Source organism: Schistocerca serialis, chromosome 1, assembly GCF_023864345.2.
Source record: "Schistocerca serialis cubense isolate TAMUIC-IGC-003099 chromosome 1, iqSchSeri2.2, whole genome shotgun sequence".
NCBI lineage: Eukaryota > Metazoa > Arthropoda > Insecta > Orthoptera > Acrididae > Schistocerca > Schistocerca serialis.
In genome coordinates this window covers 21137592-21143961 of record NC_064638.1, presented here as the reverse complement: position 1 = coordinate 21143961, position 6370 = coordinate 21137592, and positions in this window count along the sequence as shown.

Here is a 6370-nt window from a genome sequence, read left to right as displayed (position 1 = left end):
TGTGTCCTCCACATTAATACACAGAGCACAAGATTTAAACGGCTGCCTGCTGAGACAGACAGTGGCCTACAACAATCATCCAGCAGTTGCCAGCAAGTTACCTCAGTTGCTGTCCAGTTCCAGTCAACTGACAGTGCCGAGTGTCTAAGGTCAGTCAAAGTGAGTCTTCATCTATTGGGGGGAGGGGGAGGGGGGGGGGGAGGGAGAGAGAGAGAGAGAGAGAGAGAGAGAGAGAGAGAGAGATTAAAAACAATAATAGCAGTCCAAACCTAACTTTAATTAGATTAGTTACTCTGTTAGTCTGGATCAGATTAGCTTCAGATCATTTATATCTGTGCCACACTATTTCAACAAGGCGAAATATGAGTATATTTTTTGATATATAAACATTATTTTAATAAATGATTGCTCTCATATCTCATTTGCTGCCCAAGTTACTCTGTTTCCGATACACTGCCTTGAGATGTGATACACCTCATTGAAATCAAATGCTGAAAGTAATATCGTTACAAGGTGCACATACTGTTGTACCAATTTTCACCAGATTGCAGTTCTGATAACATGGTGCATCTTTCATACAGAAGCAAGATGACATTACTCTACAGTGGATAAAGTCTAAGTCAACCACTAGCTGAGAGCTACACAAGTACCGTTCTCCTGTGTTTTTATGGAACAATCAGTACGCCGGGAAAGCTTTAAACATCACACAGCTACACAAGTAATTTTGAAACTTTCTCTTCCACCTACACGTTTAGACATTACATAGTTTTAACGCTGTTTTGTATTGAAAAATTTCTTGCAATTCTTCAGCCAGTCCCTAATTTGTAACCCTAATTTGAAATAAGGTTTGCCACGAAATTTTGGAATCTTATGAAAGTATTTATATAATAGAGGGAAACATTCCACGTGGGAAAAATATATCTAAAAACAAAGATGATGTGACTTACCAAAAGAAAGCGCTGGCAGGTCAATAGACACACAAACAGACACAAACAAAATTCAAGCTTTTGCACACAAAATTCTAGCTTTCGCAACCAATGGTTGCCTCGTCAGGAAAGAGGGAAGGAGAAGGAAAGACAAAAGGATATGGGTTTTAAGGGAGAGGGTAAGGAGTCATTCCAATCCCGGGAGCGGAAAGACTTACCTTAGGGGGAAAAAAGGACAGGTATACACTCGCACACACACACATATCCATCCACACATACACAGACACCATGGGGTCGTTGTGAAGGTGTTGTGAGGGTGACATGGTACTAGAAGGTGGAAAGTGGAACACGAGGCTGAAATGAAAATGAGAATAAATATGAAAAAATATATGGGGAGAGATAAAGGTAAAATTAGAAAGCAAATGGAGATCTGGTGTGAAAAAAGGCGAAAAAGGGTTGGTTAGGGCTGGGCTGTTGATCCTGTGGTGAACTTGTGTAGGTAGATAATGATGTGCATAAAGGTTAGATGGTTGTGTTGCCGCCAAAACACGTTAGAGGGTGGAGAAATTCGGGAAAATTTCGAAAAAACTACGTGAGGATGTATTAAAAGGAGTGGTTTGGTGGTGGCAGATTATGGAAATGAAGCTAACAATTGTTTGATGAAGAAATAATGACGTTAAAACCTGCGGGAAGCGGCTAAAAATGATCGGTGATGTGAGAAAAACGGAAATGGAAATAAAGCAAAAGTTATTAAAACTGCCGAAAGGGTTGTTTAATAGCTGAAAGGAACTGTTTGTGGACTGGAAACGGTGGATTTTATAGCAGCAAAGCGGTAAATTTTTTTTTTGGTTATGGTTTGGAAGTGATTTACGTATTATTGAGTGTATATCGACGGGATAAAATTGTATACTGGATTACGGTAAAAAAGGAGAAGGTGAATAGAAAGTGATGGCAAAAACAGGAGGAGGAAATAAGACGACAGAAAAGACTTCGAAATGTAACAGTGACAATAACAATAACGATAACAATAACAAACGTGATTGTTGGCTTCAAATTAATGATATGAATATAATAGAGGGAAACATTCCACGTGGGAAAAATATATCTAAAAAGAAAGATGATGAAACTTACCAAACAAAAGCGCTGGCAGGTCGATAGACACACAAACAAACACAAACATACACACAAAATTCTAGCTTTCGCAACCAATGGTTGCCTCGTCAGGAAAGAGGGAAGGAGAAGGAAAGACAAAAGGATATGGGTTTTAAGGGAGAGGGTAAGGAGTCATTCCAATCCCGGGAGCGGAAAGACTTACCTTAGGGGGAAAAAAGGACAGGTATACACTCGCACACACACACATATCCATCCACACATACACAGACATGTGTGGATGGATATGTGTGTGTGTGCGAGTGTATACCTGTCCTTTTTTCCCCCTAAGGTAAGTCTTTCCGCTCCCGGGATTGGAATGACTCCTTACCCTCTCCCTTAAAACCCATATCCTTTTGTCTTTCCTTCTCCTTCCCTCTTTCCTGAAGAGGCAACGATTGGTTGCGAAAGCTAGAATTTTGTGTGTATGTTTGTGTGTCTATCGACCTGCCAGCGCTTTTGTTTGGTAAGTTTCATCATCTTTCTTTTTAGATATATATATATATATAGAGTGTGTGTGTGTGTGTGTGTGTGTGTGTGTGTGTGTGTGTGTGTGTGTGTGTGCGCGCGCGCGTGTGTGGGTGGGTGTATACCCGTCCTTTTTTCCCCCCTAAGGTGAGTCTTTCCGCTCCTGGGATTGGAATGACTCCTTACCCTCCCCCTTAAAACCCACATCCTTTCGTCTTTCCCTCTCCTTCCCTCTTTCCTGACGAAGCAACCGTTTGTTGCGAAAGCTTGAATTTTGTGTGTGTATCGACCTGCCAGCGCTTTCTTTTGGTAAGTCACATCATCTTTGTTTTTAGATATATAAAATTACTTACATATCAGCTCAATATGTACCATCATTAAGAGTATATTTTCTGTAAAGAAACATTGCACTGTTAGAATGTATGCACCCGGTAGCTGAGTGGTCAGTGCGACAGATGTCAATCATAAGGGCCTGGGTTCAATTCCCGGCTGGGGTGGTGATTTTCTCCAGTCATGGACTGGGTGTTGTGTTGTCCTAATCATTATCATTTCATCCCCATTGGCGCGCAAGTCGCCGCAGTGGCGTCAAATCGAAAGACTTGCACCCAGCAAACGGTTTGCCTGACGGGAGGCCCTAGTCACATGACACTATGAGAATGGGAAGAACAAAAATGAACAAGCAGCACAAGTGTCAGAGGGAACAAATGAGTCCAGCAAATGTTTGCTGGCTACTTGTATCCTTTTCCTGTCATACTTTTAACCCTGGTAATACAGTATGAGATAGAATTGTTGGCTAGCACCTATCTTTAGAAAGTGAAATCTGCAGTACTATCCACACACCCATAAAAGTAAAAATTACACACTCTAGTGTTTGGAACTAATAGTGGATTCCTTGAGGAGGAGAGGACAATATGTGAAGGGTGAAAGGAAGGACATATCACTCAAACCACAAGATGAGGGGTACTCACCTGAAGAGAAGACAAGGACAGGCCCCCAATTTGTGTACTTGTTGACTTCGCTACACACTGACCCAGTATGGCTTACAGAACCATGGGAAACAAATTGCCTCCAACTTATTAAAGTGGTCAATCCTCATCTAGTAGTTTCTCTAGTAATTCACTCTTCAGGGACTGATAATTTTAGTCAATTTTAGCACGTGTCTTGTAAGATCAAATTAACCATCCAGGCCTTTCAAGTATAATTCAATATATTGAGATTTATGGTATCTCAGTATTAAATACAGGGAAAAGGAAGTGGATGACATGATGGGTGACAATACTGCAAGAAGAATTTGACGCTGCACTTACATATGTCTTAAGTGTTTTTCCACAATTTCCCAGTTGGAACAAGGTATATACACCCTGTAACTTAAATACAGAGTAATTTGTGTGTCAGCTAAGTGTGACATAAAAGCATATTGCACGAACTTCATCGTTTAGTCAAATACAGGGTGTACATAAACTCCGGCAACATTTTCAATTATTTATTGCATAAGAACTAAACACTGAACAGATGTCATACATATTGGATTTTGAAGAGAAAGCCTGAAAGGTACTTTTTTTTAAACAAATATTTGATATGCGAGCCATGAATGACCCGGGAGATGTCAATATGGTAATGTAATTCTTGCCACACCCATCCCAACATGGCATCGTCGACTGTGGCAGTCACTTCCCTTATTCAATCCCGGAGTTCTGCTACATCATGTGGTAGAGGCAGTACATACACCAGATCTTTAATGTGTCCCCACAGAAAAGTCACATGGAGCGAGATTGGGTGATTGAGGAGGCTATTTCAGGAAACAGTTGTCCTCTTCCGTAGCACAGCCAATCCATTGATGCGGCAGCTCTGTGTTCAGGTACCCACCAACTTCACGATGAAAATGGGGTGGAGCCCATCCTGCTGAAAGATGAATGGAGAGTCCGATTGCATTTGAAGCATCAGCCATTACTGCAACATATCCAAGTAGGAATACCCAATGACTCCCTATGAATGTCTCTCGCACAAACTTCATATTCACTTCACTCACACTGGGACGTCTGCTTCTCTTTGCCGATCACAAGTAACCCGTCTTAACGAATTTGTTGTGCCAGTGGTAAATGACCTTCCTTGTTGGTGGTGTCATACACAGGAAGTTCGCTCCACACCTGAACTCGCCATGATTGCGACTAGTGCTGACTATCGGCAAATTACCGAACTACACTGTGGCAGTACACATGGGAAATACTTTAAAGGTTTGTCTTCAAAATGACTTATGTATGACATCTGTATGTCGTTTGGTTCTTGTGCAATAAATAATTGAAGGTGTTCCCGGACTTTATGTACACCCTGTATTGAATTTTCCCCTCTTGTTGTTCAGCACTCCACCGGCATTTGGCACTGATGTGTAAAAGGGCTCTGTACATTAGTTCCAATTTCGAGTCTCTGTCCGGCACACAGTTTTAATCTGCCAGGAAGTTTCAAGAATGACTTGTTTCTCACCTTTTTAATGGTGTTTCACTATAAGCAGGAAGCACAGTCAGTCTTTTAGCAGCATGTATTAACAACATGACAATCTGAGCACAACCAGCATTTACAGAGATTTTTAAATAAGAAACTACACAGCTGAGGTACAATCAAGAAAAGTGTTGTTGGCTGTTAATACACTAGAATACCTTAAGGTTTCATTTACAGTAACATGGTACTGAAATATCTAATACATAAGTAGGACCAACTTCCTATGTGTAGTACGCATGTTGACCATAATTGTGTTTGTGTTTGTTTGCATTGGGTTTATTCTTATGATGAATGAAGTATAGAATTCATTCTTAAAAATTCTGAAGATAGGATGGATAAAATCAAGGACACGAAAGTGTATCTACAACTTTTACAACTGTAGTCCAGTTTTTTTTTACAAGTCAAAGGTCATGAAATGGATCGTACTTGAGATGGGGAAGTGAGACACAGCTGCAGCATCTCCCCGTAGTTATTCAATCTGTACACTGAGCAAACAGTAAAATAAACCAAGAATGCAATTGGAGAAAGTTCAGGGAGATTTACAGATGGCATTTTAACTCGGCCAGATGCTACACGACTTTGAAACACAGTTTAGAGGAAATGTCTTGAAAAGAAGCTATAAGAGGAACATCATGGGATGGAAAACAACAGTAATGGTATCAAATCAGGTTGTGGAAAGAAATTAATAAGTTAGAAACGTTTTGTAAAAGAAATTTGCAGGAGCACATGAAGTTTCACTGGTGTTCACATTCTCAGGAGTATAAATATTCAGACAGGTTGTGACTGGAGTCTCTGGAGTACCAATGTACCTAACTGTTTTGGTTAAATGTGTCCCCAATCTAAATGTCAACAACAGTTCTTCAGCCTCTCTTTCTTCCAACCTGTACGATCATTTAACGGAAGTGTTTACAATTTGAACTGCCCCCTGAAAGTGTAGAAAGTATAAGCTTATGTAATTGTGGGTAAAAGATGGTATGCTCTTGAGAATTAAGATAGTAAGAAATCACAGACTCATTGAAAGCATTGATGATACTTTTATTGAGTGTATTACACTTGACGTATGCAGAACTAATTTTGTACTCACTTCTCATTGTATACTTACACTCAGCACATGCCCAAGTCACAAAAAAATAATGAAATGGCCACACACTGCATCGTCTGCATTTATCAGACAGCAGCAGAAAAAAAATAATTTACATGACAATTACTCTTGTGTCAGGAATTGTGCTTAATGAAATAGTATACAAAACAGGTTGGTTGATAAGATGAGCAGTACCTGACATATATTAATTGTACTCTTATTCATCTCTAAGCCTAAATGTGAACTTCTG